Source organism: Podarcis vaucheri (genome assembly GCF_965113315.1).
Source record: "Podarcis vaucheri genome assembly, chromosome: 5".
Lineage (NCBI taxonomy): Eukaryota > Metazoa > Chordata > Lepidosauria > Squamata > Lacertidae > Podarcis > Podarcis vaucheri.
In genome coordinates, this window is record NC_138763.1 from 28,495,596 (window position 1) to 28,519,136 (window position 23,541).

Consider the following 23,541-nt stretch of genomic DNA (forward strand, 5'->3'; position numbering starts at 1 on the left):
TGAAATAGCAGTATACAAAATGATGACAACGATGATATGCTGATAGGCACACTACTTTCTGGGTCTGCACATTTTCGCTTCTACTAGGTGAGGGGTATCACAATTAGGTTTTGCAGGTGCATAAATCCTTTCCTAAACTGAAGCTTGCACACTTCTTGATGGAGCCTATTTCAATTTCATATCCCCAGCTCCATCTTTTTGTGTGTCCCGTGTTTCTCCAATACGTTGAGGACCGCCATTCCCCATATGAACCAACCCAGATCCTATGGTCATCATCTGAGGTCCTTCTTTGTGAGGGCATCTGTAAGATGTCTGGTGGGTGGCAACATGAAAGTGGGCCTTTTCTGTGGTGGCTCCCTGATTGTGGAATGCTTTCCCCAAGGAAGAGGAAAAAAATCTTTTATCCTAGGCCTTTGGCTAATTAAACAACCTTTTTGTTTTTTAAATGAGGTGGGTGGGTATTGTTTTGTTGGTTACTCTGGTATGTATTTTTGTGTTTTTAGATTGTAAATCACCCTGTTATCCTCAGATGAAGGGCAGTATATAAATTTAACAAATCATCTTTTTCATTGGCTATGCTGTAACTGAGCTATTACTTTGCTATGGGCACTTCCCCTAACTTAACATGCAATGGTATTTTGGCACATCTTTTTTACACCAATATAGGTCTTACAGCACCCTTTCGGCATGGTTGATGGGAAGAGTTTACCTGCTCATTTTGCAGTCCACCTTTAGGCTCTGCTATTCATGAAACGCACAAGAGACTTCGGCACCTTCACAACGGAGAATTGTATTACAGTGGTACCTCAGGTTACATACGCTTCAGGTTACAGACTCCGCTAACCCAGAAATAGTGCTTCAGGTTAAGAACTTTGCTTCAGAATGAGAACAGAAATCGTGCTCTGGCACGTTCTCCTGGGCATAGTCGGCCAATTGGTGCCAAAGAAGGACAGAACTTTCTTTATGTATGCAACAACAGCAGCAAGACTACTCATCGCGAAGTATTGGAAGACACAGGAGCTACCCACATTGGAAGAATGGCAGATGAAAGTGATGGACTACATGGAATTGGCAGAAATGACTGGCAGAATTCGTGACCAGGGAGAAGAGTCGGTGGAGGAAGACTGGAAGAAATTTAAAGACTACCTGCAGAAGCACTGCAAAATTAAGGAATGTTAAAACGATGTCTGATGGAAAATAAGTGGTATTGGTAAAAAGATTTTTAAGAAAATGTAAATAAGGATTGATAACTGGAAAATTGATATTTATAATAGGTTAATATCTGGAGTGAGGATAAATGCTAGAGGGTAAGGACTTGCTGAATTTAATATTTGAATTGAAATACAAAATGGGAGGTGTGAGGAGGTCAAGAAACTAGTGAATGAAGTATAAGGTATGAAAATACTAATCTATTTTCTGTTTTGTTCTTTGGTTTTTCTTTCCTTTCCTTCTTTCCTTCCCTTCTTTTGTTAAAAGTTTTTTTATTGTGTATTTTTTATGTGTTCTGTTTTTGTATTTTTTCATTTTTGTAGTTTTTCTTATGTTTAAATTTTGAAACTTTTCATTGTTTGTGAAACTTTAATAAACATTATTTTAAAAAAAACAAAAACAAAATAACACAACATGATGGCCAATGACAATGGCACTAAACACTATTTATGAGCTAAAACAAATAATCAGAAATTTCAACCAAAGTCTCTTAATCTTCTTCACCAATTGCGGTAGAATAATTCAAAAGTTCGATATATACATAATTTGTCACCAAATATCGCCAGAACAGAGTTTCCGGATAACCAATTTGTTTCATTCAATGCTTCATCAGCCAATCTTGATCAATTCTTCATCAGCCAGACTTGTCAGAATTGATATGAGAAGGATGCAGTTCAATTTCTTAACAAACCAATCTACATGTAAGTAAATATAAATGCTGTCGGAAATATGCTTTGGATCAGTGCTCATACGATACTGTAGTCACTGATAAGAAGACACTAGCTGGTGAGGGGACAGATGGCACATCACCTCAGCTACAATGCCAGCACCAAAACGGTGGTGGAGGTGGGTGGAGAAGAAAGAGACCCTGACTAGACCTCCAAGATGAAAGAGAAGCACCCTGTGATTTATATTGTAAACCTCCCTGTAATCTTCAGATGAAGGGCAGTATAGAAATTTAATAAATGAAAATTCGCAGGCTCTTTAAAAGATAGCTAGACATTCTGACTAGTATCTGACTTGACCTAACACTATATCTAGGGGTGGGGGGGTGTCTTCAGTTTATGGCAGGACACAACACTTAACCCAAAATGAGGGGAGTTGCTATCCCCCCCCCAGTTAATGATCAGCTGGTTAACACCGAAAGGTTTTGGACAAGTGGATTCAGAGACAATAATAAGTGTCATATCTTCAAAACAATAAGAGCTCCCTTTCTTTCTTTTTTTAAAAAAGTCTGTCTTCAGCCAAGTTTTATATGTTAAATTTAACACTCATCGCTGAAACACCCCAGGAAAATGACTAGGTTTTCATTTGTGCTGGGGGCCTGCTGGAAGGAAAATCCATTCTGACAGCCAGACTCGACAAGCTGATATGTTACTATCAGCTTCTTTTCTAGACAGAAATAGAATACACTGAAGGGGAGCCATGACATATTTAATTAAGCCCCAAAAGTTGGCAATTGCACAATATCCCACACTTTGTCACCTTCCCCAACTGACCAATTCAGGAAATCACATAAGCCCATGAATAAAAAATAGGGAGCCACACTATTTGTGTTTCAACCAGCCAGTGAATTAGCTCAAGAGGATTAGTAAATAATAGATCGCTATACAGGAAGAGCACAGATTTCCCCGTTTTTGCATAGTGTTCCAAACAGGGTTAGTTCAAATGGCAGGCAGGAAGGGAGAGAATAATTTTTCAATCAACTTTGCTGATGAGGTGCTGAGCTCTAATTGTCAGAAGGACTAATTAGAATCTCTGATGTAAATAAGAATTGCTTGTTTACTGTCAAATCTTTCACTCACTGTTTGCAACACATTTCTCGTGTGCTGAAATCTTTTGTATGGAATGGATGGATGCTAACTTGCTGAAAATGAAAGATAAATTACCAAAATGGAACATGAAAGGCTGGAAGAGAATAGATAGTGTGTACTTTTGGGAGATGGTTTCCAATTTAGAATGGAGCAGACAGGCACAAGAAGAGGGGAGGTTTACAAGTCACATTTTTGATCACACCCAGCCAGAGGACACTGTTTATTCAGTTTTAATTCCCCCAAGAAGTCTCACTAGCTTAATTCCAGAATGTGCATTTTTAGAAGTATTATTGTTGTTGCTATAAATTCTGGAACAATTATCTCTGTATACCAAAGGGTACAAAATCAGAGCACTAGAAGAGGGAAATGTATAAATTAGCGAAGCAATTCTCATACTTGTACACGCACACATATATGTATATTTGCCAGCATTCTTTTTATGGGATGTATTAATAAGCTTTAACAGTAAAATGAATGCGAAAGAAAACAACAAGTCAACACAAATTAACAAACGTAGTGTGTCCAGTTTTGTGACAAAAGCACTGAAGGAATTGGTTTATCTTGCAAATTAAACAGCAATATATAAGCACATACAACGTATTTATCCAAAAGTATCTTACCAAAAAGGTTGATGGGCCAATGTGAGCTTAAGAGATGAGTCATAATGGAATATTATTAAAAGAGTACACCAAACAACACAAAGAAGCAGTCATTTCAAAAAACTGAGATTTGGCTGTAGGCAGGTCTATTGTACGTGTTGTGCATTCTTGTACATGTTCACACAGAAGTAAGCCCCACTGTATACATTGCATTGCACCTAGGACTGTGATCCTTGTTGTTTATATATGTGCCTCTCTGTGTGGAGGCCAATTCAGTAGCTGTTTTTCACACTTGAAGACTAAAGGTTTTGTGATGCTGCATCTACATTTCTGACATGCACAGCTGGTAGAACAGCTTTAAGGAGGGATGTGCCAGACCGACTATTTAAAGAACAAGCAGAACAAGCTCACATCTTCTCCCCTCTTTCCCCTACATGTGGTCACATCAACACCATTCATGTGGTCACATACATGTGGTCACATCAACACCATTCATTTCCAGCACTTTTATACCACTTTAACATTCATGCCTAGCATTTCATTGGGTGGTGAGGCCAGACTGTGTGGCCATTTACCACCAAACACCACAACTATGCTTTTCATATGTGAGGGGGTTCATGAGAAACCCCTCTATACATATCTGTAAGTGAAGTTTCTCGCTTCTGCCTTCTGGAGAAATCGTATCCTCCCTAAAAGAGGGCACGTGTTGCGGTGAGGCCTGGAGATTGACCACCTGTGTTGTGGGTGGGTAAGATTGGTCAGCCACAACACCCGATTGGTAGGTCCCTCGATGTTGGGTTCAATCTAGCCAATGGGGAGCAGTCTAAATGGATCGAGGGACCTATATATGCCCATGCATGTGACCCAGAGCTTCTCTTTCAGCTCGTGCATTCAGAACACCCGCCCACCTCTCCGCACTTTTAGGGCATTTTGCGATTGACCTTGCTATGCCGTCATGTGACGTCTGTCGTTGGGACAGGGGCACAGCAGGAATTTCCCCACTTGGCTGATTGGCTGTTGCCATTTGGGTTTCGTCTGCCACATAGCAAATCGTCACAACTTGTAAGGTTGAGGATAGGCACTGGTTCAGGTGATAGGAATGGGAGAAAAGTTTTGCCACCCCTATGTGAAGGGTATTCCATTAAAGGAATCCAGGGACTCAACTGGTTTGGCCAACCCCCGAGAGGGGGTTGTGCCCGTGCCTGAGTCCAGGGGGGCATCTGGGAGGTTAACATAGTCTGTTCCCGGCTTTTCGCCTACCCAAGTGTTCACCCTTGGCTGACGTATGCTGGTGCTGTGGGTCAGCGCTGCCTGCAATGGTGCAGGGAGCTAGTCAAACCAGGGCCTATGAAACCTACTCACCTACTGTAATCAATAAAGTTGTGGCCTAAATTCTGCCAAAAATCAAAACTAAAATTTGAGTCAAGTGTGACTTTATTTAGGGGGGAGGTCTCTGGGTCTGAACGTGCAACTGAGAAAGTTGTGCATAACATTCATCCATGATCTTGTTCTCTAGTTCTGTGAAATTCACACGTGCAGCGAGACTTTGATATTAATAACCCCACTTTTGTTCAATGTGGAATTCAGCTGAGAAACCATCTGGTCATCTCCATGCCAGACTGGATGGAATTTGTATTTATATAAGAATCCAAATCTTTGGTCCATTTCATAGCAGCATGCACACCATGTAATTAATAGCTTGGAATAAGACTTCCATAAGTAGTCTTTTCCATGTACAATGTTTCTTCTCACTCACTGCTTTCATGGATGCACATCTTCTCCCTTTTGGTGCTAGCTTATGCAAAAAGGGAAAGAATGGGTGGAACATCTGTGCTTTAATACCTTTCATCTCATTTGGAGAGCTCTCTGAAATTGCCTGCCTTATAACTCACATAGAGGATTTCATGAATCATCAATAAACCCTACCATCAAACCTGCCACTGGAGTGTGGAAAGAGAGAAAATCTATGATCCATAAGAACAAAAATAAAAAGCTTGTTTTTCGAAGATTAAACTTTAGCTCTCCTCGGCACCACTTGAATTTTTAATCTGCTCATTTGATAATGTCTATCACTAGAGTGTAGTGTCTGAATCAATAGGTGGGGGGGGTATCACATTTGCATCGTCTCTGGTCATGTCGGTTGCTAAGCATTTCATATTTTCACACTGACATGTGTAGAGACAAACATGTATACACCGTGTTAGCATGATCAGCACTTCACAAAAGCCTCGCTTGGGCATTCTACACATGAGGAGGGAACGCACACTCTGCAATTCCTATCACCATCAAGGAACACAGGGCAAAGGTGGCAAGCCTCCTCTAATCTGAATTATTCCAAATTAATCTGCAAGTTTCCTCAAATGGACGTTCAGCCTACCATGCACTGGATGGTCACGGGGCAGAAAATAGGTTTTTTACATATGTAGAGAATGTCCAAATAGGGCTAAATGAAAAGTGTGCAGACCATACAAAAGGAGAAAACTTAGGTTGGGCTTCCTGGTTGTAGAACACCAATGCAAATATGAGCACACACAAATGGAAGGGGAAGCTGTGTGTGTGTGTGTGTGTGTGTGTGTGTGTGTGTGTGTGTTATATCTATCCCCATATCTGATACCTCATGGGGAATTTTCATGGGCGATAGTCCAGAAACTGCCAAATGTTGCTATCTCCTAGCAAGCGAAATACTTTTAACACCTTAGAGCCCTACAGATGTTTTGTACTACAACTTCCATCAGCCCCATCCATCATGACCAGTAGCCATGGATGATGGAGGGCACCAGTTTGAGGAAGGCTAAGTCAAGAGGAAAATGGAAATGAAGGCTTTTGAGAATTGTATAACAACTTCTCTGTTACCCTTCAAGCCTACCTCATAATTTATCTCTCCAAATAACAGTGGCTTTTCAAACAAGTTCAAATTACAAAAAGATGTTCCTACAGGAAAGGGAGGGGAAAGACTGTCATTTGAAGTGGGGAGAACAAACAGACAGAAGGACAATGGAGCTTTGTTGAGAGCATCTCAGCTAATAGCCAAAGAAGTGGTGAATAGGGAAGCTTTCATCCACATCACTTTCATACCCAAGTAAATGCCTTGACTGGGCCTCTGAGAATTGCTGGTACCTCCTAAAGGTGTCTAGGTATGATGGGATGAGATCACTGTGTGCACAGGGGAGACCCCCAAGCTCCAGATGACCCCCTGGAGGAATACTGACACCTGACAACATGTTATGGGATTAAAATTGGCCACAACTTTATTAAGTTCTCAGATGTAGGAAGACCTTGGCTTAGGCATTGGGCGTTTATCCCTCCCAGTCCCCAGTCAGGGATCTGGGGAACATCAGGGTTATCCAAAATGTGCGGGGCTGGCTCTGGAGAACGTCTGTTCAAGCAGAGAGCCTGCCTTTCATTTTGCTGCGTTGTAGGGGAGAGCTCTGACAACCCATTGGCATATGGCCAGTGCCTCCCCTCAAAATAACCCCTTTAATGGGGAACCCTGGGATCGCCACTGTAGGGGGGGGCATGGGTCATCGCTTCACGCCCTCCCCCCAATTGAGGGAAGATAGACTGAAGGATTCCATCCAAAGCCTACAAACCATCAAAGTTGTGATGTTTTGCTATGGGAAAGATGAAGCCTGCTAATGCACGGAAATTTATTTCCGGTCCCTCAATGGCAACAATCTAGGACAGCAGCAGCACCTGTAAATAAGCTGTAAAGAAGAAGGTTAAACTGTAAATGAAGGTATAAACTGAGGGAGGGCAGGGTGGGGGAAGTTCAGGAGCCGACTGAGGACCAACAGGTAAATTACACTCTCTATTGTGAGCGTGGGCGGTCCTAACTCTACCTGGCCAACTCCCTTGGCAACCCCCCCCAAGCCGGGATTGGCTGATTGACAAGGGTAGGTGGGACCCTCTAGGTATCCAGCTCGGGGGGGGGGGCGGTGAAGCCAGCTACCTTGTGGGGGTCTAGTAGTCTTTGGGGGGGCTGCACGCAACCATGCAAAAGCTGTCCCCCAGTTAATGCAGGGAGCGGTCATTGCTGAGTGCCAGGGCTTGGAGGCATTGATCCAATGATGTAGGCTTTGTGCCACAAAAGGAGTTCTGACTGCTGCTCCCCCACATCTAGTGTTGTTTGCTAGGAATATAAAGGGAAATAAGCTCTCCTAGGCTATAGTCCAAATCTATACACACAGCAGAAATTTACAGAGTAGTAGTTACCACTGCATCTTCAGCCACATTGCAATGGGGTGAACAGTATAATAAGGCCCAATGCCATTGCACAATAGCAGCAAGACTGGCTGATGATCCAAAGGATTCCAGTTTGGCTCAGTTCAGTATACTCCGTTTTTGGATCTTCTGGTTGTGTCACTCCATCAGCAGTGAATAGATGGCCATGTTCATCGCCCGATTTAAAAAATAATAATGGATTGGAGGAAACGAAAGCCCTGATAAAGATGCAGAAAATATGAATATAACTGAAATGAAGGTCATTTTGGAAAATAATAATAATTCAAAACCCCTGGATCACAGGGCACCATGGCAAAGTTAGACTCTGTTCATATGATACTGGTACCCAGCATTGCCTAAGAATTATTGCAATGTTTAATTGTCACCCTTGCCAGTTCAAATGTATAGAGAACAGACAGGTGGAGAGACAAACCGCTTACCAGAATGTATAGTAGATTCACTCCAATGCTTAAAATAACTAAGGTTCAGCACTAATCAAGATGGGTTTCACAATCAACTGCAGATGCTTTAAGATACAATCTGATATGGAGGTCACACCAAAACTATGTGGTAAGAAATACCAGCTTGTAAAACTTAGCTCTCTACTATAGTTTTCTCTTGGTTCCCTTATAATGACTTGCATTTTTATTATCTCTGCATTCTTTTCTCTTTTTTTCTTACTGTCAGGCTGTGCTAGACTTCTCTCTATTTGGTTTCCCTTGTTGTAAAGCACAGCAGAAAAACTAGACCTCAGAGGCTCTACAACATTTCAATCTCAGTATGTGATGAAGTACTACACAAACCAACTCTGTCTGACACAAAATGAAATTGATTATTTTTTTGCTGAATACACTGATTAAGCACACTCATGACTTTATGGATTTGGGCTGTAAATGTTAGGGGAAAGACATATCTCCAAGAGCACAGCCTATATATAACTTCATGGTGCAAACTGCAGTCGCTAATCTTTTGAAGCTTTGGATAAAAGAAAAGGAAAAAGAAGAAAGAACATTGATAAAAAGCCCAAATGATAGGTGCCCAATTATGTGGCATGACAATAACAATACCGGCCTACCGCCTGAGACATCATACTGCTGCCTTTCTATTTTGCAGACCCTGTAAAAGAGGCTGCTAACTATAATCTTACATGGTTAGAACATTAATACTTTTGCTAATCCGTGACCTCTCAGGTGTTACAAACCCCTAGGCAGAGCTCATAAATATTCCTGTTTAGTACAAACTCATAACATTCACAGTTTGCAAATAACTACTTCAGCATGTTTGGAGATCCTGTTATTTTCCCCTGCTGTCTCAAAGCTCTGCTGTTGAGACAATAAGTTGCTGTAGCAAATCCCTACAACTCTGCCATGCTGGCTGTTTTCCTGCTGCCACCACCATGCCTCTGTCACCACGCTGTGCACCAAGACTTGATTGAAAACACATACCTGCCACTGAAAACTGCAACCCTGTGTCAAGGTGCTCCTCCTTTTTCCTACAACACGTAATAACAGAAATTCATTATTTGATATCATCAGATTGTGTGTATTCCACACTTTCACTCTACACTAATAACTACTGTGGTGCCTTGGCCAAAGGCCAAATCACAATGGGGAAGGGCCATAGCTCAATAGAAGAACATATGCCTTGCATGCAGAAGGTCCCAGACTCAAACCCCAGCATCTCCAGGTAGAGTTGGGAGAGATCCCTGTTTGATACAACAATACTGAGATAGATGGACCAATGATCTGGCTTCGAACAAGGCTGCTTCCTATGTTCGTATTTGAATGGTGTAAGGCGGATTAGGAATTGCAGCACCATGGAAAGCTCCATGAGAACACCTTGCTCCAACAAAAGCATAGGACTGGGCAGAAGACTCTTATGCCTCCAGGTTCACCACTCCCAAGCTTCACCTGTTACTTATGGCCTTAAAGGGGCAAGTCTCTGCCTTGGAGTTTTAGCACCCTTCCTTCTCTTGGACAATTCCCCACAAGTTCATTGCCTCTGCTGACTAGACAGTCTGGGACTGGTGATCCCTGACATGGAAGGGGGTGATTCTGCAGGAAATTGCAGAATCTATGGGTATGGACTCTGAGGATCCTGATTCAGGTATCTCTGGCTCAAAGGCACTTAATCCAATGACCTCTGGCTCAAGCCTGGTCAAGATGCTGGGCAATAGATTCCTTTCCAGCACCTCCCCCTCTGATGCTGCTGTCCTGATGGATCTGTCCAGGCCCTGTTCACGGGATTGAAAGCACAGGATGCTGCTTAGGGTTCCTGACACACTGGGTGGGAGCCAAGAAACCTGTAATGTCATGGTATCAAATCATACTTTTTCTGTCACTATATATTAGAGGCGAGGGAAGAGGGAGCTCGATTGACATGTGTCCCGATGTTGTTCATCACATTTAGATTCACTCTATTAGCAGGGCAATTCAGGACCATCGCCTCATTCATTGTACTAGATGCATATTGAAACTCATTGGCACAGTCCAGAGTTTTGTAGAGCTACAATGAAAAATACAGAGGGCCATGTAGACATATGTTTTTCTATGCCGTGCTGTGTATGCACATGTTCATTGCATCTGATGAGCTGCTGCTGGCATTATACAGAATGGGAAAGCCCCCGCTGCTGTGGAGCTCAGCCCACCAAAAGATGCCCACCAGAGCTGTTCCACTTGGGATTTAAATTGTAGGTTGGAACTAGAGCTAAACTCAAATTTCTCAAAAGGCATTATTCTGAGAAAGCTTCTTAGATTATTTCTACCACCACCCCTCACTCCTGTAAAAAAGGCCACCTTGCAAAATATTCTCTACCATTTTGTTACAGTGACCAACCTCCCACCCCGCCATACACACATATAATGTCTCAGAACTACACTAGGACAGGGAAGGTCAATGGAGGATGCAAAATGGTGGCAAGGTTGTTAACCAAGTTATGACTGTTGTCTTCTTAACAGAAAGAAACCAATAAACAAATACCAGGGGGCAGGGGGGATAAGCTGTACTACCATCACTGGTAATGAGTCCCACTCCTGAGAAACTTTAGTAGAATTTCTGCTTTTCCTGGATAAGTTTAATAAAATGCTACCCTGATTTCTCTGCCCACTAACAGGGTTGTTTTCATATAGCTCTGACTGAGGATGGATTCATTTCAGCAAAACAACCAGGACTTGCTGCTATACTGAATCAAATCAAACCCTAAATCATGGTACCATGGTCACTAGAGATGTTCAGGATTTTAAATTATGTTGCTTATAGTGAGAAATCCAGCTGAATTCCCATCTTTGGTTTATTTCAATATTTTAAAAGTGCACTTTCATTAATAAATAAAATGTAAAATAAATAAATGCTTGTACAATGCCAGCAATAATTGATGATAGCAGAAAGGAACTCTTAATAAGCACTCCCTCCAGCGCTCTAAATTAAGTTTATTTATGGCCACTGAGGAGCCATATAAAATGTAGTCTACATGCCACAGACATCAACAGCTAATTAAATAAATGATGTTTCATCTCTGTGTGAAGGTAATAAATAAGCTTGCATTGGTTAAATTTATATGTGCCAGGCAAAACAATCCTATTGCACCAGGACTGGAGATATGCCACCATATCCAATGCATGATCAGCCAGGAGGGGAAGGGAAAAATTACACAGCCATGAAATACAAAAGTCATTTAAAAATGGCAGATGTGCTTCTATCATCTCTGGGAATTCTGGTACTGCTCACAAATCAGCAAGTGTGGTGCCACAAATAGCCAAATGTGCCCCCTCCGAGAAAGCCAATGAACTTGCTATGATTGGAACATGCCCCCAGCATGCAGTTCAGTCCTCAACATTTCCTGGTACGGCTGGTGACGTCCACTTGACTGAGATCCTGGGAAGTTTCTGCCAGTCAGTGTGCTGAGCTAGATGGACAAATAGACAAAAGGCAGCTTCATGTATTCCCATGTTCCTAAAAAGAAGTGGGGCAAGAAGAGTAGAATAGAATTTCAGGGGTGGAAGAAAATTGAAAGATGTTCACCCAAGGGAGGGAACCAGTCACAGAGGGAGTCAAGCAAGGGTGTATTCTAGTCCCGGCAGTGTTCAACTTATATATACAGTGGTACCTTGGCTTACAGATGCTTCAGGTTACAGACACTTCAGGTTACAGAGTCCGCTAACCCAGAAATAGTACCTCGGGTTAAGAACTTTGCTTCAGGGTGAGAACAGAAATCGCGCAGCAGCGGCAGTGGCAGGCCCCATTAGCTAAAGTGGTACCTCAGGTTAAGAACAGTTTCAGGTTAAGAACGGACCTCCAGAACGAATTAAGTTCTTAACTCGAGGTACCACTGTAAATGATATTGTTCAATGTCTAACATCTCCAGAGTATCATGCCCCTAAATTGGCCACAAAACCCATCTCAATTCTATTATATGCCGATGATGCGGGTCTTCTATCCCAAACAAAAGCTGGCCGTGAATTACAAGAAAACCAAAGTCCTGGTTTTCTCAAGAAACTATAGGGCCCATAGACGGCACTTGGACCACCAGCTAATTGAACAGGTCAAAGTTTTCAAATATCTTGGCCTTATTTTGCAGTCTATGGGGTCATGGGGAGCACACCAGAAATGTGCAAAAGAAAAAGCGTCCCAAAGCATGAAAATTATAACATGCTTTTTCCACACAAAAGGTTGTAAACATATACCATCAATCCTGGAAGTGTTCCAAGCTAAACCCCTAGCACTGTTATTATATGGGGCTCAGATTTGGGCAGGCACTCACCTTGGATCCATGGAAGCTGTCCAATCAAAGTTCTTAAGGCAAATTTTCTCTGTACCACCCTGTGTCCCAAACGCATCATTGCGCCTAGAGGCTAATCTTCCCTCGGTAGAACTATGGATCTGGCGTAGGACACTGAACTATTGGCTTCGCCTAAACTCAAATCCCCCGGTCTAATATCCCTAGTGCTGCAAGATTGTCACAAGAGTGCCTGGACTATAATTTAATTGTCTATCAAAAACTTTACTCTTGTGGTTTATCACCACAACAGCTGCTCACTTTGGGTTTTAGTAAAGCAAACAGTCTAATTTGTCAGCGCCTAAATGATATCAAGCATCAGAACAACTTGGCCAAAATAAGAAAATTTTGCCCATGGTATGACTATTTTCCACCTTCTCATTTCGACTCTCTGACACCCTATCTGCATAACCTAGCAATTCTAAAATATAGGTGCACTTTTACTCTCGCAAGATTGATTGTATTGCTCTCGGCTGTACTTGAGGGATGATTCCAGCAGATTCCACATGAAAAACGCTTATGTCCCTGTGGATATGGCAGTACCGAATCAGTTGCGCTTGCCCTTCTGGCTTGCACTCTTAATAAAGACTTGAGGAATGAGATTATCACCCTTCTTTTATTGTCCATTCTGAGTCGCCCAACCACTGCCACAGTGTCCTTTTTCTTGGCAGATCAAGATGAGCAGGTGACAGCAAAGGCTGCAAGGTTTTAGCTGGGACAATCAGAATAAGATCCACTATTTGACTATTGATTCAAAACCCTAAAATGTATTTTATATAACTGACTTTTTATTTCTAATTTTGTATATCGCATTGTTTTATTGCTATGGCCAATGGCTGACGTAAATAAAGATTCATTCATTCCTAAAAAGAAGTGGGGCAAGAAGAGCAGAATAGAAATTCAGGGGTGGAATAAAATTAAAAGATTTTCACCCAAGGGAGGGAACAACATCTCTTGAACAATGTGGCATCATTCAAATATATTCTATGCTATAGACCGCTGACTGTATTCTGACACTGTAATTCCATTGTATACCTCTGGATTTTTTGTTAAGAAGGGTGTTTCCAACTGCAAATCTTCTTACACAGGAGTTCCACTTGTCTTAGGTGCATTTTTTTCCCCTGCAAGACTTCTTACAGGGACTTTTGTGATTAGCGCCCCCCCCCACATATACTTTTTTTTTTTTGGTCAGGAGATTGCACTTTAAGAGCACGTAATCAATGCTTGCATGATGCTAGTGGGGATGCTGGTGGCGCTGTGGGCTAAACCACAGAGCCTAGGACTTGCCGATCAAAAGGTCGGTGGTTCAAATCCCCGCGATGGGGTGAGCTCCTGTTGCTCGGTCCCTGCTCCTGCCAACCTAGCAGTTCGAAAGAACGTCAAAGTGCAAGTAGATAAATAGGTACTGCTCTGACGGGAAGGTAAATGGCGTTTCCGTGCGCTGCTCTGGTTTGCCAGAAGAGGCTTAGTCATGCTGGCCACATGACCCGGAAGCTGTACGCCAATAAAGCGATATGAGTGCCGCAACCCCAGAGTCGGCCATGACTGGACTTAATGGTCAGGGGTCCCTTTACCTTTACCTTATCATGCTAGTGGAAACTTTTAAGTTATACCTCCCACTTACAAGTTTGTCTGTGGGGAAGGGGTGGTGGAAACCAAATGGGATCTACTATGCAGCAAATTTAACAATAGCTGCTGTAGACCAGGCTTCCTCAACCTCGGCCCTCCAGATGTTTTTGGCCTACAACTCCCATGATCCCTAGCTAGAAGGACCAGTGGTCAGGGATGATGGGAACTGTAGTCTCAAAACATCTGGAGGGCCGAGGTTGAGGAAGCCTGCTCTAGACCAATCATGGTTCTATATGCCATTTCAATTCCACCCTACTTCTTCCCGTGCCCATCCAAATTTGAGTCCCTCCCATCTCCTATTTGTTTCTGCCTGACAATTAAATCAACACAAGGAATGGTTAGCTTGAGATCAGGTCACTGCAGCTGACAACAATCGATTTTGGCTGATTCCCTCCTATTACACAAAGGCGTTCTGACAATGCTATAAAAACCTTAATGAGCTTTCAGACACTGTTTCATGCAGCCCAGGCACACAGAGAGAAGCTTCCAGCTGTGATTTCCACTTTTCCCCCCCTAGTGCTGTCTCGTTCACTGTGTTTCTTTCACGCAGTTGAGAGATAGGGCATTATCAGCTTATCTGGTGGTCATTATGTAGTTTGAGAGCAACTAGCATTAAATTTCGGTACATTCAGAGCCATTTAATCCCAATGATGTTATTGCAGAGTACTTCACAAAGCAGTGCAAAGTCACGCTTGATGGTACACAGAATCCAGAAAACCTACGATTTGCAAAAGAGGCTCCATTGTTGTCTCAAATAAAAGTGCCATAGTTGCTTTAAAAACACACACACATTGAAAGTTTCGCCTCATGTAATAAAGCTCCCCTGATTCTAAGTGAATGCAATTAATGAAAATGCCATCATGCTGTCTATGAGCATTGTTTACAAATAGCTTGTTTGCCTTTAAGAGCACTTTTGCTTCTTATTCCTTGAAGTGTGTGACAACTATAACGATGTTTTCATTTTAATCCTTTAATAGGCAGCTAGCACCTAATAATTCCTTAGCTGTTGTTTTCTTAAATCACCTCAGAATACACGTGCTCCGCATCTAAAACAGCTCCCCTCACCCTTACCACCATGGGATATGGATGTGAATTATAACCATTTATGCTCCCCAACACAATCCATGTAGAATTTAAACTAAATCACATACCAATTAACAACATGTTAATGAACTAAACTGGAAGATTAATGGAAGATGAAAAGAGCTTCCAGCAATCATTAAGAGGACTCCTAGTCCCTTCACCTGCATCTCTATTTAAATAAACCCTAAACAATATATTTCAGGGGGGGGGTGTTCACAGCCATTAGAAATTCCTAATTATAAGTTTTGTGGAAAGCAGAAAGAACCATCACGTCTTTGAGCCAAAGTGGCTGGATTTGAGCCAATTGTGACAGGAAAATTGAAAGAAGCAGGAGACAAAGATCATGTGACTCCCCACCCCATCCAGCACAACGGACAGGGTAAGAGAAGGGGTTAGAAAGCTGTTTTTTACAGAGCCAGTCCAATGACCCATCAAGCTCATCTACACGGAATGTCTGGAACCCTTGGCCTACCTGGCAGCAAGTCAGTATGCTAAGTCCAAAATCCAAGGGTCAATCCATGCAAGTCCAAAGTCCCAAATCTGAAGATCAGGATCAATCCAAGTAGCCAAGTGTGAAGTCCAGCAAGCCAAGGTCTATCACAGGCTTCCACAAACTCGGCCTTCCAGATGTTTTGAGACTACAATTCCCATCATCCCTGACCACTGGTCCTGCTAGCTAGGGATCATGGGAGTTGTAGGCTAAAAACATCTGGAGGGCCAAGGTTGAGGAAGCCTGATCTAGGGAGCTGGGCTGTGGGCCCTTTCCGTTCTCAGCTTCCCAGAGTGCTTTGCCCACTGCTCCCTATATATGAACTGATGCAACTCTCACATCCCCAAGTGATGTCCACATCAGAACATAGCTATCCAGCAAATATTGCACTTCTCTGACTAAATGTTCCTACCCAGCTCAATTTGTCTGACCAGAAAGATCATGAGCCACCAGTCCCTAAATTTTAGCACCTCTAAAGTGTTTGAGATATGAGGGAAGTTCATTCTTTTTTACGGACAGTAAGCCAGATCATATCCCAAACAGCTTTTAAAAGTCCACTCAGTTTCAAAAGCAGTTTGCTCTCTGCACTGAAGACTTGCTTGCTGTTCGTCAAACACAAGCCCAAAGCTTCCCTGGACAGGCAAAACTCTTCTTTGGATGCATTAGTTACACAAGGGCACATATGCAAAAATAGAATTCAGATTTGTGTCTTCGTTTCTGCTCAGATTGCTTGTCACATAAGATTGCTGTTCTCTAAATATAAGTATGTGTATTTTATTACATTTACCCAGCTGGAATAAATTATCTTTAAAGTTAAAGGTCTTTGCAGTGCATAAATGAAGTATTTGGACTACTTGAAACAGCAGCCAGATGATTGGAAATATGGCATTTTTTATTGGGTTTGGCAGGAGTAGGATGCTGACATGCTGCAATTCAGGTCGGATAGCTGGCCAAAGCTTTCTTTCTCTGGGCCAAACTACACATGACATTAGTCATGTGTATGAACAAGCACGTTTAAACTGGCCACTTTTATTCTGGAGAAAAAATAGTGTCTGGGCCCTGATTCATGATGTGCTTCTGACCTGGACCGGGGGTCTGTGCTGGTTTTCTGCTAAAAATCACTCCTATCTCCCTGCTTTTTTGCTTCCCAAGCTGCTGTTTACTGCAAACAGGACCTTCAGGAGTAAATAAATAGAAATCAGGTGGGGGGGGCTTATATTCTAAATTAGGGTCCCATAGCTGCTTGGTCTCCAAACTAAAAGTGGAGAGGTGTAAATCTGAAACATGATACATGCAGTTTTGAATTATTATTATTATTATTATTATTATTATTATTATTATTATTATTATTATTATTATTAAATCTTTTAAACTGTCCCCTTTAGCTATAACTGCAATGACCATTTAACTTGCAGCAAATAGCAAGTGGGAATGACTGTCTCCAGGGAATGAAAAGTTCCACCCACTAACTTTTGCATATCAAACCATTGTTAGACACAAGAGCACATCAGTCCACTGTTTTCAGCGGTCAGTTGGTGAACCTATTTTCTTTTATGTAGCCTACCCCCAGAATGCAACGAGAGGCAGCATGATGGTTCATAGGAAGTCCCAAGTTTAAAACCCTACTTAGCTATTGGATGTGATAAGCCAATCCTGCTGGGGCCCTCCTTATCAGTCTGCTGAGCGGGGTGCTGGACCCCTGCCTGAAATTCCAGTCCTGACAGCACGAAGCATTCTCCTGAACAGGCACCTCTAGGAGCTGAGCAACATTTGAATGACTTGTGAATGTGGTTTTAATAAATGCATGGCAAAAGGAAAGAAATATTTAGTAATGAGAACAAAAGGTGTATTGAAACAAATACATTGGGGTGACATTGCTTATGTTTTTGCTACATTATGTGAACATAGGAAGCTGTTAGAATTCCTGCTCCATGATTGCAGTCATGGAATTGTTGTCTTTCACATGACAGTATATGTTTTGACTCCACAGAGTGGAGACAGGATGTTTGTGATACTGTGTTCTGAGAAGTGGGACTATTGTCCTTTGTTCTTTTTCTCTTTGCTGTCTGATGCTAGAGAGAGAGGGAGCCATGTTGCAGTGCTCTGTGTGTGTTTATACGTAAATAAAGTAGATTAGCCAAAATGCTGAGTTGCTGCGCAACTGCGCAAACTCTGCAGATCCCTAAGTGTGCTGGTGTCTGTTGGCATCGGTCGCTGTGATGTTCAGGTTGAAGAAACCTTTTGAAGCTCCCAAAAGATTGACCATGGAGGGAACATGCCAGTAGGGCATGTGTCTCTGCCAGGGTCCTACTCATGTGTAGGCTGAACTCCTGACAAAAGCTGCCTTATACTGAGCCCGTCATTGGCCCATCTAGACCAAATTGTCTACACTGGCTGGTTGCAGCTCTCCAGGATTTCAGGCATGGACAAGAGTGGTAGGTTGGGCAGCAGTACTCATGTTACCTCCCATCACCTGTTTAAATGGGCAATGCATTGTTTCCTGAATGTTTCACAGTTGTTCAATTTTTTGATCAAACTGAAAGAAAAAAAGAAAAGGTTAAAAAAAAAACACTAAAAGCTTCCTGAAGTATTTGGTACACTGTGTTTAGGTTGTTACAGGCTGAGATATGTTTTGCTTTCTCTAGGGAAGAGATGTTATTACATGGTATCATTGCTAAGCTGACACAAGGACATTTTTCACATAGGGTAGCATAGAATACATTTAAATGCTGGTGACAATGAACAAAGTGTTCCACTTAAACCAATATGGAAACCATTCTCCTGTGTGGAAGCAGAAGCTGCAATTTTGCACTGAACTGAAAACTGTCAAAAGCAATCTTTCGTTCTCACCAGTAACACCAGGTTGAAACTTAGACGAAACATGTTGTACCCTCTGCTAACAGCCTCACGATTTCAGGCACCTTGCTATGTCTGGTGTCACACAATGCAAAATGCAAGACTGCTCTGTACAATATACGCAGAAAAGGTGAAGGTGCAGAAATTCAAAAGATTCACTTCCTTAATAGAATGCTACTTTAACACTGTGGAACAATAATAGCAAATGACCTCAGCCATGTGGTGAAGCCCTTAAAGCAAAAGCAAATAGGAATAAGAATTACCAAACCATTACTTAGGGTTGAGTGTGGAGCTACATAGTTGGAAGAGACCTTCTTCATGTATTAATCACATGATATGTGTGTCATATGATTGCTGGCAAGCAGAGCCGTATTAATGAACCCATCCACAATGAATAGCGTGGACATTTATGAGTTGCTGCAGACTGTAGAGATTAAATCTCATGTGAGCAGTTGCATATGTGTAGGTTTCTACTCAGTTGGGAATCCTATGTGATGAGGAGCCTCAATAGTTCTCATTCCTGACACAGACTCAGACCAGAATGACGACTCCTCCGATGAAGAGCCTGATAATAAAAAGTCCAAAGAACCCATGGGGTCTCTTAATTCCAGCATTACCTTAGATACCTCCAGCATCTCTGCAGGAGCAGTACCAAACCCACCTGGTTCCTGACTCATACTTGGCAGTGAGGAAGTCGAACTGCCTCCCAACCCTAGCTTTACCTCGTGATCCTCCGATTGGACGGCACACTCTTGGACTGCCTCACTATTCTTGACCTCAGCTTCTCCTCAAGACATTGACATCTGAGTGCTACCAGGCTCAGGCAGGGCGATAGTATGGAAGCCTATACAGGAGGAGCAGCTGCAAGTACAGTGGTACCTTGGGTTAAGTACTTAATTCGTGCCGGAGGTCCGTTCTTAACCTGAAACTGTTCTTAACCTGAAGCACCACTTTAGCTAATGGGGCCTCCTACTGCCGCTGCGCCACCGGAGCACGATTTCTGTTCTCATCCTGAAGCAAAGTTCTTAACCCGAGGTAATATTTATGGATTAGCGGAGTCTGTAACCTGAAGCATATGTAACCTGAAGCGTATGTAACCCAAGGTACCACTGTATAAGCAATAATCAGTGCAGGCATCTGCGCCAAAGTATCGACATCCAAGTGGGCCAGCAGTACAGCCCCACTCCCTGGTAGTGATGGAGAATAAATTTGATAGCTGACAGATGAAGAATCAGAAGGGTTTTGTTTGTTTGTTTCTTAACTTTATTTTCTCTCTCTCTTTTAATCCCTCTTCTATCTCTCATTTTCTCTTTTTCTCTTTCTTTCTTTCTTTCTTTCTCTTTCTTTCTCTTTCTTCTTTTTCCCTTTATTTTCTCTGGACCTATGTTTTTATCTTATCTAGATTAATGTTTTAGTGTGGACAAAAAAGATATTTGATAACAATCATTGTATCTCTCATTATAAAATCTAATAAAATTTATTCAAAAAAAGAAATCTGATTCAGTTCCCATTTAAAGGTGAACCTATCCAATTTGCACTTTCTCTTTTTTAAAAAATATAATTTTTATTAACAGGCCAATCAAATCACATTATTTCCGAATCACATTAGTTCCAAATTATACAGCCAGATTTTTAAATTTTTGTTGGGGGTACCCATACTACAAGCTCCAAAACGGGGTCCAAACATCACTTATATTGCTGCTTTAATTAGACAGTTCTATCCAGTTCTCTCTTTGTTACTTTCCTCATCTTCTTGTTATCATATATTCCTTTCTTTGCGATCAATTTGCATTTTCTCAATTAGCATGTGAACCAAAACACAGCTATTCTTGAAATGTAATCTTATTTTTGCAATGTGATTCTGCAATTAAGCAATGTGTACAAAGTTGTTGTGTTACACTTGATTTAATAACCTTCTAAACCACTGCCTCAAATAAACTGACACTTTTATTTATTTATTACATTTGTTGGTCTGTTTTTCTTGCCCAAGGCAACTCAAAGCAACTTACAACCAAACACATTAAAAAATTAAAACAGTTTAAAAAACAAAAAAAATAGATACATTTAAAACTAAACTAAAACTCTAACAAATGGACATTCATAGTAATGAGCCACCTATCCAGCTGGGGAAATGCATATACTTGGGTAGAGTGTACCCAGAAATGGGTGTTTTAGTGAAAATGTCGCACAAAAAAATGAATGGTATTAGGGGAAATTGCTTTGCAAAAGTAGGCGCAATTGGTAAAGTGGACATGCAAATATGCATGTATATTAGGAGAAATTTTACCAGAATGCAGGTGAATTTTCATGAGGACTTTGCAAAAAAAATGAAAAAATTGAGTGGATATGTGTAGAACTGAACTAAAGATTAGAAAAATGAGCAACTGAAATAGTCACATTTGCCCATCCCTACTTCCTCAAGCACAGTACTCCAATTTTCCGAAGTTTTCTTTAGCCTTTCTTTAGTAAACCAAAACTTCCATAAACATAAAAAGATGAGCATCCCAAATATTTCACTACGGCTGTGCAAACATTTCTCACACAGGGGCATATTTGATTGCTCATTACTTCTTCTTCTTCTTTTGCATTTCGCAAACATAAACATTCCCACATGAATGCCTGCACTGTAGGAATGTTTGCTGATTTCTAAGACTTAGAGTGTGTGACTAAGGCGAATTCTATTTTAAGATGTTGTGGTTCTTAACGTATCTGATACTGAACATACCTCAGATGTTCTAAGATTAATATTTTGTACTAAGGAGCTATCTATTTTTAAGATAGCGTGAACCTTCTTTATCCTCATCTGAATAAACCACTATTGTCTCTGTGAAGGAAGCTTGCGGCTGAGGGGTTCAATATCACAGAATTGTAGAGTTGGAAGGGATTCAAAGTACATCTGGCCCAACCCTCTGCAATGCAGAAATCACACCTACAGTTGCTATTTACAGCACAATTTAAAGGGTTAATGCCCCTTTCCATCTGCCATGGATTGTAGGGTAGGAAAAATGTCTACAACATCTTCACTAAAGGAGGAAAAGGAGATTGTAGAGAAGCTGAGTGAATAAGGTACAGATCAGGTGGACTTTTTACTGCTAAAAACACAGCCACAACAGATACTAAGTCAATGAAAACACCTTTCCAATTTAATGAGCTATTAGTGGAAGGCCAACATACAGACACTATCAAAACACTTCTTGGTGCCAGTGTAATAAGTAGAAAATCAATACAACTTGTCTGGAAAGTATGTTTATTATTATTACTAAAGCCGTTGCCTTACATGAATAGTTGAGCTGTATTGTCAAATGTGTCACTTGGGGGCGCGTTTAATCAATCAGCTATTTACCTTTATACAGTTCTGTTTGAGAAGGGCAGATACCAAATAAAAGCAATATAAAGACAAAAAACCACACACACACACACACACACAGCCTGAAAAATGCATGAGTGGTTTAAGCTCACCACTGAAGCTTGATCACGCTTCTCCATATACTTCTTGGAACAAGTCCCAATGATTAAGGGACCATAAATGGGATCGAGATAAAGTCCCCTTGTCAGATTGTCTCCGACTGCAGCGTCTGTGGTGTATGCAGTTCCTAGGGTAGAAATATTTTCTACTTCAGTAAGTGGTTTTAGTAGTGTCCGTAAATAATTACAACTCCTGAATCAATGCGATCCTACAGATAAAGCCGAGGAAGGACCGCCACTCAGAAGTAGAACATGTGCTTTGCAAAGACAAGGTCTCAGGTTCAATCCTGGGTATTTTCAGTTTAAAGTGTCAAGGAAAAGATGATGGGAAAGCAGGAGTTATGGAGAGCATGATGGATCAAGCCAAGGGCCCCTCTAGCCCGGCATCCTGTTCTGTCATTGGCCAGCCAGACACCCGTGGGAAGTCAGCAAGCAGAACCCAAGCACATCAGCACTCTCACCTCCTGCAGTTTCCAGAAACTGGTATTCAGAAGCATACAGCCTCCAACCATGGAGGTAGAGCACAGCACCAAAGGAAACGGGGGCAATTGGCAGGCCCCCAGCTGGCTCCAGCCCACCGGCCGGTGTGCCGGGCAAACTCCGGTCCTTGGTGCAGCATAAATCTGTGGCCCCAGGCTTTAGAAGACTGAGCACTCTATCCAGCAGATCAAACGCTGTGCCAACAGAAGTGGCACGAGAGGCTGTGTAAGCATATTTACAAGCAGGTTAATTCAGCGTAGATCAGGACAAAAGGAAACATGTCTGATCTCCTTCGTGTCCAAAGCAAAACAGAAAGCTATACACAAACGGAAGTTCCCAGGATACTGAGCTGGAGTGTAAACAGACATGTGACACACAACAATCATGCGTGTTCCTTAAGGTGGAATGGAACATCCCAACACAGACATCATGGCTAGTACCTCTATGAATATAGCCAACCCTCTTTTAAAGCCATCCAAGTTGGTGGCCACCACTGCCTCTTGCAGAAGCAAGTTCCATCGTTTAACTATGCACATTGTGAAGGAGGGCTTTCTTTCGTCACATCAGTGTCAGGCAATAGAGTTTGCCAATCGATCTGGAGAAAAGGAGTGAGGATGGTAGAGGAGCAGCTGCTTAACACCTTCCTCTCTAGATGTTTTCCTACTCAAAGTCCCTGCCCAGTTGCAGTGGTTGGTTGAAAAGACACAGGTAGCAGCTTACACCACCCCGCACCCCACTGTAGATGGAAAGGCGACTGAAAAGAGGATTAAGTTTTAGTAGGGAAACCTCTGGAAGAGAAAGGGTTAAGTAGCCCATACTTCCTGCCCAACTGGAAGCTTCCTGCAATTACTTTTCCATTACTTGAAATAACAATGTCAAGAGGCTGTTTGCACATCTCCTGGGTAACATTTTCCTTAGCCC

The 23,541-nt window shown here is 42.0% G+C and overlaps 1 long non-coding RNA gene across 1 annotated transcript in view; it reads right to left on the reverse strand.

Moving 5' to 3' along the window:
• Positions 1-22,140: 22,140 nt before the first annotated feature.
• Positions 22,141-23,541, reverse strand: part of LOC309533419 — a 33,567-nt gene continuing 32,166 nt past the window's right edge. Inside the window, exon 3 of the long non-coding RNA XR_014220232.1 lies at positions 22,141-22,268. This is a non-coding gene — a long non-coding RNA (uncharacterized lncRNA). The remainder of the gene's footprint in view (positions 22,269-23,541) is intronic.